General features: G+C 37.0%; 1 long non-coding RNA gene across 1 annotated transcript; it reads left to right on the top strand.

Annotated features, from left to right (window-relative positions):
• The first annotated feature begins 2,099 nt into the window (after positions 1-2,099).
• On the top strand, positions 2,100-2,836 carry LOC115993638. Its single transcript, XR_004093035.1, has 2 exons — positions 2,100-2,451; positions 2,564-2,836. It is a non-coding gene; the product is annotated as an uncharacterized LOC115993638 (long non-coding RNA).
• Positions 2,837-12,597: the final 9,761 nt, after the last annotated feature.

Here is a 12,597-nt window from a genome sequence, read left to right as displayed (position 1 = left end):
TGAAAAGTCAAAGTTTGCAGCTACTGTTCATTGAACAGTGCATGAACAGTAGTCGCAACACCCAAAACGCTCCAAAACGCGTGAAAAAAAAAAAAAAAAAAAAAAAAAAAAAAAAACAGACAAAACGCAAACGCAGTTTTTTTCAGCCGAATCCAAACGCTCTCTAAATCAATATTAGCAAAAAAATTGTGAACTCCAGTCCTAAGTAAGCCTCTAACTGCTATTAATTTTCAATTTTTTCATCATCCAACAAGATAAATTTTCATTTTCTTGGAGGTTATTACTTATAATTTACCATCAATCGTTCTTTAAATAATTAAATGTCAACTTGACAAACTAATGAAGTTTTGTTAATTAAAGCTTAAAATCTTTATAAAAAAATCCACTATGTCAAACTTCAGAAAGAAAAAATAATTCATAACAAGTTTTTAGTCACCTTATTAAATTACTTGTTGAGTGTCTTGATTCAAGGGAAAATTAAAACTACGTCCCCCATCTTTTAAGCATATTTTGATCCAACCAATATTATCCTAGTTTTCCTGGAGACTCACCAAGTATCCCACATAATAGTTACACGACTTTCAATTTGTCAGTCAAGGCACCCCATGAAACTGTAATCTCTCAATAAATTACTACACGAATTTGAACTGTGATCTACAATCAAACAACTCTCCATAAAAAAATTTTAAAAAAATAATTAAATAATTTAAAAAGAAAAAAGCTCTCCACAAGTAATCCTTAAATTCATATATAATTCACACAAACCTCATGTTTCAAACTTCAAGTCCAAGCCTCCACCTTTGAAAGGAGAAGTATGACAATCCATTACACTCCTAATTAAGGTTGATTGTAATGACACCAACTTGAAAGGTAAGAAAAATTGTCATAGTCCTCCATATGGTAACATTACATCGAGTGTATTTGTGTAATTAAATCTACAATCAGTTTTAGTTTACTATATTACTTTCAATAGAATATTTATTGTAATACAAAGTTCTAGTTTATAAAAATGTAATTTTTAAAGGTTTTTTTGGTTGTGGACGTGGGTTGTAAAGTTGAACCACATTAAACCTTTGCTTTTCCTCTCTCTTTTCACTTTTTCTCTTGATTTTGAAATCTATTCTGATGATGAGGAAGACTAAGGTTGAGAATAGAACCGCTGATTGCGAGCACCTATTCACAAATAGCAATAGCAATATTGCGTGTTTCCTGTAACTACAAAATGAGGATTTTACGTAACACCCATATCCTCCAATGAGCACTAATTCTCACTTATGCCATGCTGCCATAAATAAAAGGGACCAATATCTAGTGTGGCTTCACCTCTAAAATTTACATCGAGTGCTAAACCCTTTTTTTTTTTTGGCTAAAACAGATTTGCTATATTCAACTTGGTCTGATCCGGTTTCAAGTATTTTAATTCGCATGTGGATTGTACAGTTACCAAAAATAAAAAAGATTGTAATAAGTTAAAGCTCATTGGATTCTTTGACACTTTTTATGCACGTAGAATGCTCAAAAAACCAATATTAATAAGTTAGAAGAATAGATCTAGTGATATTTTAAAACTTTTTTCCAGCAATGGCAGCTTGTGAATAACGGAAAATAAAAAAACGATGTGAGCGATGATATGTGAAAATGATTGTGTTATAAACTTCGGTTATCAGTAAAAATAAAGAGAAGAAAAAAAAAAAATCAAGCATTTACAATAACTTTATAGCGCCTCCGAAGAAACCCTAACACGATATATTGAAGATTTTCAATATACCCCTTACCATACTGCAAGGGGTGGCCTCTAGTAGAGACCAATATTACTTTCAAATTTCAATACAGAATATGACCCATTTTCTCTAACACTGATTGTCCATCTATCACGACTTGCCATCCATCTCGTGAAAAAATGCCCTTTGCATGATATACAGCAGTAGGTAAGTCACTAGCTAGAGAGTGGATGCAAGCCAAACCAAGTGAAAAATGAGGAATCTTGGAGACCAAACAAGTGATAAGTGACAACTTCCTTGCCCTCTTCCTCTCTTCCTGTGTGTATATTTTAGTGAGAAAACACCAAGAAAAGCCAACCCATGCTCTTGAGGGTCGAGCTTGCTGCTAAGGAATCAGGAGACAGGTCAAAAGATCAGATAATACTAACAAAGTTCATATATAAATATTGGATTAGTTGTATTAGAGAATATTATTGTACCAAGAAGCTTTCAAGATTATGTCGGTGCTGTCTTCTTCTTCTTATTCTTCTTTTTAAGACCCCCTAATACATGGTTGTATTTGCATGTTTTCACATCATCCATTACAGGGTTCAAAGCAAGTACAATGAGATTTTCAAGACTGGCTTTCTTACTCACTTTGGCTTTCATTTACTATTTGATATTTGTTGCTCAAGGGAAAGCAGACACCAATGAATTGCTGGTGGGCTCTGCAGGGACTTCTGTCAATGAGGTGAGCTCTCTCTCTCTCTCTCTCTCTCTCTCTCTCTCTCTCTCTCTTGTATAACTAATTAAACGTCTAGAGTTGCAGTGGTTAACGGCAGTTTGATAATGATATGATGCAGGGAAGAGCTGAGTGTAGCAAGGATGCGGTTGAGTGCAAAGAAGGAAATGGTGGGTCAGAAGAGAATGCTTATGAGAATGAGGATTATATCTACACCAACTCTCTTCCTTAGATGATACACCTCCTTGTAATGTAAATTTCTTTTTCCTTGCTCAAGTAATGTAAATTTGCATTCAATGTACGTATCAGTTGGTAGCGTGCACTAAATAATTTCTCTTTTTGGTAGAGCAAGACGTACTTTTTTTTTATTGAGCAATACCGTCAACCAAGTAAGGCAATTAATATTCTCAAAAAAAAAAAAATAAAGTAAGGCAATTAATCATATTTTGGTTTGACTATGTGTCTATAGTAGAGTGGAGAGTTTCTATCCATCCAAATCATGACATTTCACAAAGCACATCCTTTGTTCACTTGTCAAATGGTGATCTTGTAGGCTGCAGCTCAATAGACCAGAAAAATTCCAAAGTTAGGGTTTCTTTTGTTTGCAAAGTGATGGAAAAATTATTAATTTCTCTCATATTAGTATTCATATCAATAAATGCAAATCATTTTATATAAAAATATAACATAAGCTCAGAAATTAATTAAAAAATTTTAATTATAGTATTAATTAGTTAATATTTTTTTGGTGTGGAGTATCACATCAACAATATTTTGAAAGTACTTAATAATTACTTTTAAAGTAATATAACTTAGAAGTTTAGTAAGATAAAGAACTCAAAACATTCAATAATGGGCTGAGCCTGCAACCCCAATTTTCAGTTGACAATGACTTTAGATGGGGAAGGTGGGGCTTGCCACTGAAAATAAAAGAAACTCTATTTCATTTAAATGCATAGATATCGATTTCAAAGCTGTCCAGTAGCCATATTCACCATAACCACCACAATAAATTTGAATCAATGATATGCATGATCAACTTTTGCCTCTTAGAGCCAATCATATGGTTAGATCCAAAACAAAGAAATGGGCCAATCATATCCTGTCATGATGCAATTTCATAATTTCTCATATATTGTTAAGTTATAGTTCTTCTCATGAACTCTACCCCTATTGGTCAGGAATTGCAGTCTAGTTACAGCTACAATGCTTAAAACCTATTTAACTACTTAAAACTTGAGATAATTACAAGCCAATCTCTTGTGAATGACATTGCATGCACACAAAAAAAAAAGAGTTACTTCAATTGCTGAATCAGGTTTATTTCTTTTAGATTACTTTTGGTACTACAGCCTGGCTAAAAGACTAATTACTGTGGATGTGATAGGGTGTCCACAGAGGGTGCTAATATCAACAGACTAAAATGCTCAATCCCCTATTGGACCTTCCCAATTGAACAACTTTAGAAACAACTCATACATTTCTATACCTTCCCTGACATTGCTGCTTCTATGAAGCATGATGTGTTTCTCAATTCATGAATTTGGAAGTTGGAGAAAAATGCAAATAAAAAAAAAAATTGGTACCAAATGAACTGACAACAGCAAGGCAACAGAGGCAATATATTATATGGCATTAATATGCGTGTCATTCTATTTTATCCCAGAAATTACATACTTAATTAGATGGCACGGCACAGTGTCATGGTGTATAAAAATAGTGTCAATAGTAAACTTATATCAAAGTAATATTACTTCAATCACAACTTATTTTCTCGATAATTATTATAAAAAAAATAAAATAAAAAATTGTACATCCCTAGCTGCAGCTCTTCTTAAATTTTCCCAGCATGCAGCTCTTCTTGAAGTTAACTCTAGCTGTTTGCTTTGACCACAAAATATATTCTTAAAATAGAGTAACAACTAGTTTCTGGAAAAGTATGACTTAAATTAAAGCTTATCTTAATTTTCTCTTCCAACATACTTCTTGGTTGGTGTGAATTCAGACAATATTTGTCCTCTCATTTGGGTTCAGCTGACCTGGCATCAAGCACTAGGATAATCGGAAGTCAAATGGAGTTGCTGGCTCATTGAAGATTCTCTCTTTCACACACATACACATGAGGAGAACCCATATTAGCAAGAACATGAGAACATGACCATGTGGGAATATGAAAATTTTTTCTTCCCTAATGGCATCCTTTAGCACTATTTACAATCATTTTGAATATATAATTTTTTAAGTCATCTTTACTTTTTCAGTACTATTATTCTTATTCTTTTGCTGTACGTATTAGGAATACAATATCTTTTTAAGCGAGTGAATTTCAGGGAGTTTAAACAATATCATTGCCCTAAACTCACTCAAAACATTCATTTCATAACTAATTACCTATAGGCTATAGGTCAGATGGTAAATATATTTGCGTGTTAAAGAGATTTGCAACGCCCTCGGAACGTGTGAGTAAGCCTATAATAACTTCTTCTTTTTTTTTTTTTTTTTAAGCCGGAACCAAATAACTTTTATTGATTTAAAAGACTAGAGTCCAGGTACAAGGCATCCGCAGGTGGAGGATCCTCCTCCATCCATACAATTTCATTTTCAATCAATCTAGTAAATTTAGCCAAAGCATGAACAACACTGTTTGCACTACGCCTAACACAGTTAACAGAAATGGAACTAAAACCAGCAGTCAAACACCAAATATCTTCATAAATTAACCCAAGCCGAGAAAAGTTTGGTTGAGTTGTGATATCATCTTCAGCACCGTTGCATTATCTCCTTCTAGAATCACCTCCGTAAATCCAGCATCTACAGCAAACTTGAGAGATTTGCAACAAGCCATCACTTCCACCTCTTCACTATCCCCCACAGCACCACCTTTCGCCGAAAGAGCAGCCATCACTTCTCCATTCACATTACAGATAATAGCCCCATAACCCGATACAGCACCATTATCAAAACTAGCTCCGTCGAAGTTTAGCTTGTAAAACGTCCCCTACAGTGGCTGCCATGTATGGTTTACTGAGGTTGGGATTGAGACTGTCACACTCAATTGATCCTGTGCCTCAATATACTCCCTCAAGTAATCCAAAGCACATTGGTAAGAGCGTGATGGATGTTGGAAGGCACCCCCATGCATGACCGTATTTCGTTGTTGCCAAATCAGCCAATACATAACCTAGAATAGGTCCAATTCCTCCAGCAAAAGCTTTGGCATGAGACCAGATACCAGATGCATAAAATCCTCTTACTCAGTACATAATTTCTGGAATCGAGTTGCACTTCCAGCCCATACATCCTGTGCTGCCCCACAACTCTAGAGCACATGCAATACCGTTTCAGATGCTCTCTAACAGAAGCAACATCTTGCATCCTCGATTACACACCTGCAAACCAAATTGTCTTGTGTGGGCAAAATGTTTTGACATGCTCTCCAGGAAAAGATTTTAACTTTATTTGGAACCTTTGCCTTCCAGATTCTTGACCAGACTGGATTGTTGGCCCTTTGCACCGAGCACTCCCCACTATGATTTTCTTCCTTCCTCATTTGCTTAGCCACATGGTACCCAGACTTCACTATGTATTTTCCATTCTTTGTGAGAGTCCACACCAAAGCATCTTGCACGACCCGCCTACTCAAAGGAACTTTTAGGATGGCTTCAGCATCAAACTGATGAAACAGGGCTTCAATTCTTTCTTTGTCCCACTAGTGGTTCTGCCAAACAATCAAATCCGAGACCCTCCACTCCCATATCTCATACTCAGGTTGGAAAAGAACATTTTTGGTTGGCTGGTTTGGTAGCAAACAGTCCTTCAAAACCCGAATTGAAGCACCATTGCCCACTCTCCAATAGCACCCTTTCTCCAAAATCGATTGAGCAACCAATAAACTTTTCCAAACCAACGGAAAGTATTTTGTTTTCAAACAACTATACAAAAGAGAGCTTTGGTCCTATAACAACCTTTATCCTTATTTTGCTAGCATAGCTAAATTAAAGGATCTTATGTCTCTAAAACCCATACCACCCTCTTTCTTTGACTGTGTTAGAAAACTCCAACTTTTTTAGTGTATTTTCCTTTCCTCTCCAATCTAACCCCACCAAAATCTAGCACACATAGCATCCAATTCATCACATAATTTCCTAGGCAACTGAAAAACCCCCATTGTGTAGGTGGGGATGGATTGAGCCACTGTTTTTATCAGAACCTCTTTACCCACCCTAGAGAGCAACTTCCCCTTCCAACCTTGCATCTTTTTCCAAACCCGTTCCTTGAGAAAAGAAAAAGTATCATATTTCCTCCTTCCTATCAAAGTAGGTAGCCCCAAGTAAGAATCAAACTTCTGCACTTCCTTCACCTTCAGTTTATCAACAATCCATTCTTTCTGCTCCACAAACACATTACTACTGAAATAGGCAGAAGAGATCTCAAGGTCGATACATTGGCCCGAAGCTTCAGCATATAACTGAAGTGTATCAGAAACAACTTGCACTTCATCTTTATTAGCTTGGCAAAAAATCAAAGAGTCGTCAGCAAAAAGCAGATTAGTTATACTAGGAGCATTCCTACAAACTGCCACTCCATGCAACCTCCCATCTAATTCTGCTTTAGCAAGGAGAGAAGTAAAACATTTTGCACATATCAAAAACAAATATGGGGACAAAGGATCTCCTTGGCAAAGACCTCTTGAAGGAATAACATTCCCATATGCTTTGCCATTGATTCGAACTGAAAAGGAAGGTGTGGAAACACACCTCATAACCCTATCCACCCAAACCTCTAGAAACCCCAATTTGATCATCATACCCTTTAGAAAACCCCACTACACCCTGTCATAGGCCTTGCTCACATCCAGTTTCAAAGCTAAAGCCCCTTTTTTACCCTTTTTTTTCTAATATGCATGGCATGTAATGTCTCATAGACTACGAGCACATTATTAGTAATGAAGCGGCCCGATACAAAAGCACTCTGAGTAGGAGAAATTAACTGTAGCAAGATCAACTTTAACCTATTTCCAAAACTTTTGATATAATTTTATATATCACATTACATAGGCTAATGGGCCTGAAATTTGCCATTTTTTCCGGTGTCTTTACTTTAGGAATCATGACAATATGAGTTTAGTTAATATCAAGCACCATTTTACCAGAATGTAAAAAATCTAACACAGCATCAGTCACATCATTGCCAACAATATGCCAAAAAATTTTATAAAAGAGTGCATTCATACCATCAGGTCCAAGAGCCTTTGTTGGACATATCTGGAACAACACTGCTTTAACTTCTTCACTGCTATACGGCCTGGTTAGCACCTCCAGCATATTATCAATAATTTTATGATTAACTGTATTGAGACATTCCTCCATTCTGTCACAAGTGCCTTCTTTAAAGATATTATAAAGTAATCTGACGCCACATCCGCCACATCATCAACTTCCTCCACCCAAACTCCATTAGCATTTCTGATTCCCTCAATATAATTCCTTCACCTTCTTTGGAAGGCTTTGGAATGAAAAAAACTAGTAGCCTATCTCCATGCTTTAACCATGACACTCAAGATCTCTAACGCCAAAAGATCTCTTATTTCAGCAATAAGTCATCAAGTTGTTTACTCACTGCTAGAAATTCACTCCTATTGTCTTCGGTCATCTCACTTGCATTCATTAACTCCAATTTCTTTTGTAGCCTCTGTTGAGGTCCAAAAAATCACAGCACCCAAGCCCAAAGAAATAAACACAAGGGGTCATAAAAAATGAAAAGAGGTGGTAAGTCCAAAAGGCTTGAAGCCCAAAAACCATTAAAAAAAATTAAAAAAAAATAAAAAAAAAAAAAAAAAAAAAAGACAAGCCCGAAAGCCTTTGAGAAAAGAAAGAAGAAAAAGAAAAGAAGCCCAGATCAGAAGATTGGAGAAGAACCAGCGTAAAAAGAAAGCTGAGTCGGGATCCCCAGAGGCTGCCAAAGGCTCAGGATCCCCGAGGCGTGTAGCACAGCCAAGAGAGGATTAAGACAGCTCAAAGGAAAAGCCAAAAGAACACAAGAAATAGAGGATAGATACGTCCTTCTCAGGTACCAGAGATCTAGCAAGAAAAAGAAGAAAGCCTGGAGTGACCTCTCACAGCGCAAGTGGACGGTACCTCGGGGAACCAGAATAAAGAGCTATAAAAAGGGGAGTAGCAGCAAAGAACTTTCGAACCAGCAGGGTGGGATTCCGCCCATTTGAGAAAAAAGATAAAGAGGAAGGATGGCCAAAAGCTGAACCATGAGGAACGTGACATCAGAAACAAGTGCACTCCGAAATAGATAGATAGCCATGGGCTTTCAAGAAAACAGCACCAAAAGGAAGAAAAAAAATGAGAAACAAGAAAAACTCAACCTTTTGGGCGATGGGCACAAAACGGGTTCTGGTACCCAAGGGGCAAAATAGGGGAATCAATAGCTCCCCGGGACCCTAAAAATAACACTATAAAAATGGGGGAAGGATCATGAAAAAGGCAAGAAAAATTACAACAGAATCATTGAGAAAGTTCTGTTGAGAAAAATTCAAAGAAATTAGTAAACCATCTCCCGATATCTCAGAAACAGCCACTATAGCACATACTCGGATTCAAAAAGATTCAAACTTTGCAAATCTTAGAGGCTTGAATAGCCATCTAAGTCTGTAATTTTTGAGCTTACTTGAACCTTGTATCACGTCTTAATGAGCGCACTGTAATCATAATAAAGAAAAACTAATGAAGTATTTATTATTAATTTGAGGATCTCTAACCATTACTTTGTATTTTTCCTGATTGCTTTGCATTACTTTTGATGTTTTGATTGTTGTTCAATACAAATATCCTCGTTTGCTAGTTTATGTGTATTGTAGGAAGTATGCCATGTGCACCACTTGGTTCTAAAACAGCCATTTGGCTGCGGTGAACCAAAGCCCAATCCACCAAACTATAATCATTTGGTCCAGGATCCTTGGGCCTATGTGCTAAAGAAAAAGCACTCACACAGCCTCTTAATCTCCTCAATTTTGGGTAGGGCCTTTGATGAACCCCATGCATGCAATTCGACCCCACAAGACTGGATCTTGTCCCTTGCACCACTCAAACCCGAGCGACCATAGCCTCCTTTTGTCCACACCTCAATCACAGCCTCCTCACAATCCTCCCACAATACCCAACTCTCCTCAAACTTAAAACCACCAACCCCCCTTCCTGTAGTCCACCTATCATTCATGGTTTTCAATAGGAGTGGAAGATGATTAGATGCATGGCTGAATAGATAGGTAATTGAGCTTGCAGGGAATTTCTCAATCCAAACTCTGTTAGTCGTGGCTCTATCCAACCATTGCTTTGTGTGAGCTACACCTAGCCGCCTATTTGTCCATGTAAACTTATGCCCATTGAACCCCAAATCTGTCAACTCACATCCTTCCAATGCTAACCAAAAATCCTTCATCTGATTATAGTAAGGTGCATGTACACTTTGTTTCTCAGAGGCATGAAGTTTGGCATTGAAATCACCTGTACAACACCAAGGACCATCAATGAAAGAACGTAGATGAGATAAGAGAGCCCATGACTTCCGCTTTTCATTTGCTTTTGGCCATTCATAGAACCCTTTGAGGTACCACACAAAATCATCATATTCCACTACTTTTGCTAAAATATGGTTGTCAGTAAAATTAATAACATCCAAGTTCATCTCCTCCTTCCAAAGTAAAGCTAACCCCCACCTGAATATGGTTTTTTCACTATCAATTTATTTTTAAAAGGTACATCACCACAATGCTACTCAAAACCAACTCTATCCAACCTTGTTTCTATTAAGAAGCATACATCAGGAGCTTGTTCCCTCACTAGTTTGTGAAGGCTTTGAACTGTCCAAAGATTCCTAAGCCCTTGGCAGTTCCAACTTAAAAGCAGCCTCATTGCTCTCAGCAAGGGTGTTGCAACACCCTTGCCGCTTCATTTGTGTTTGAGCCCTCGCATACCTTCCTCCTTTTTCCTTCACTGCCTTTGTTCTTTGCCTCCTCAACTGCATTCACAACCAGCATATTTCTTTTACCCAAGATGGACTTGGCTCCTTCTTTTATTATTCCCACAGGCCCAACATCCATACGGACTAGTCTAGTTTACGTAGGTTGCTTTTTAACATCACTCAACCTAGCCCCTTCTTGCTTAAACTGCACATGCTCCCCCTATGTAGCTGGCACCAATTCAATCTCCACACTTAAGTTTGAATTTTGAACTCCTAAAACTAAGGAGCATGATTCTCTGCTTTCCTTATCCACCCCGCCCCCCCAATCCCATGATTCTTGACCCTGTTACCGCTGCATGCCAAATCTTCCCCAACAATTCTGATTTCATCTCCCACAACTTCTATAACCGTCTTGTTAGGGTTCCTGTCCTCGCCACCACAACTTTCCTCCATCACCATCGTTCCTTGTGAAGCACTATGTCCCTCCGTTGCTCCTTTGTCTCCATCATGCCGTCCTTCCTTCCCAAATCCCCTTTTCTGTGGCAACCTTGCCCTTCCACCCGTTGCCTTTGGCCAATCCCCGTAACCACACTCCACATCAACCCCATTTTTTGTTTTACTGAAATATTGAGCACAGTATCGTAAGTCATGCCCAAAAAGTCCACAATAATGGCAAAAAACTGGCAATCTTTCATACTTGAGATCCACCCAGTATTTCCTCCCATCTGATCCTGCCAAAAAAGCCCCTCGACATATTTCTTTTTCTATTGGGATGGCCATCTTGACCCTCATGAAGAAATTTTGGCTATCATTATTGCGCCTCTTCTTGACTTCCAAAACCCTACCCAATAGGTTTCCCACCTCCTCCGCTACTCTAGGTGTTCTCATATCAAATGGAGCCCCCCAGATTTGTACCCATAAAGCCACCGAGTCAAACTTTACATTCATCACCGTCATCCCCGCCTTCCATCTGGTTAACAGCAGCTTTTGATTATCAAAACTCCATGGACCTCCTGTAAATACTCTATTCAATTCAAACTCTAATCTAAACTTGAACTGAAATAAGTTTGACCCCACTTCAATAACTTGCACTCCATCTTCTAACCCCCCCGCTTTTTTGAGTGTAGCCAAAGCTGCTTTTTTGTTAAAAGGTTTGCAAGTTAAAAACTTGCCAATAAGACTCTACACACAGCTCTCTAGTTCTTCTTTTCTACCTTCATCAGATATAGCAATAGTCTCTTCTTCCTCCAAATTTAATTTCATCTTCTCTAAAATCTGTGAAACGTTGCCTTCCATGATCGTTAACCCCGCAAAAGAAAAAGAAAACGCAACCCCGTAGGAAACCCTAAGGGAGAGATGTCTCGTAGTATACGAGAAAGAGAGAGCTCCTACAAACGAGGAGATATAAATAAATAGTGTTTTTTTTTTTTAAACCAAACGTTAGAGAAAGATAGAGTAAATTTCTTATAACTTATTGTCCAACTATATATTTCTCAATACATATATAATTAAATAATCATTCAACCACTGAATACTGTCCCTTCTCAAAAAACAAAAAACCATTGAACCCTATGTCCCTATAAAGCTGCGCAGACCTTGTATCAACCATTGACCTTTAAGTATTAGCCATGGTCTTACATAAGGCCCTTTAAGGGTATTACAGAGTCTAAAAATAGTCAGATCCAACTAGAGAACTATTTTTTACAATTGTTAAGATGACAAATTATGATTTGTTATCAATAAGTCTAACGCCACTTTTAGAGTTCACTAGTCGCGAACCCGTGCGTTGCACGTAATAATATTTTTAGGATTATCTCATTAAATTTATTTTTTGCAGTTTAGACTAATTTAATAAATAGTAATGTATTTCATAATCATATTTTCATTTATTATAGGAACAATCACAAATGTAATATATATAATTTTTTTCATGAAAACAATACAATTTTTCTCAAGAATTCAAAAGGTAACAAAAATATTAATTTTTTTAATAAAAATTATTTATAACATTTTGTGTATCATTAAAAAGTATATTGAATTTGAAAAAAAAAAATTTTAAAAAATCTTTTTTAAATCCAATTGTATCTAGTGTACAATCAAAAACACCAAAAAACTTATATAAAAAAAGTCAACAAAAATTACAATTCAGAAAAAGAAAGGGAAAAATAAAAATCACATCAAAAT

The sequence above is a fragment of the Quercus lobata genome, chromosome 6 (assembly GCF_001633185.2).
Source record: "Quercus lobata isolate SW786 chromosome 6, ValleyOak3.0 Primary Assembly, whole genome shotgun sequence".
NCBI classification, from domain to species: domain Eukaryota; kingdom Viridiplantae; phylum Streptophyta; class Magnoliopsida; order Fagales; family Fagaceae; genus Quercus; species Quercus lobata.
The sequence above is the reverse complement of the archived record's forward strand: the minus strand, read 5'-3'. Positions and strand labels throughout refer to the sequence as shown.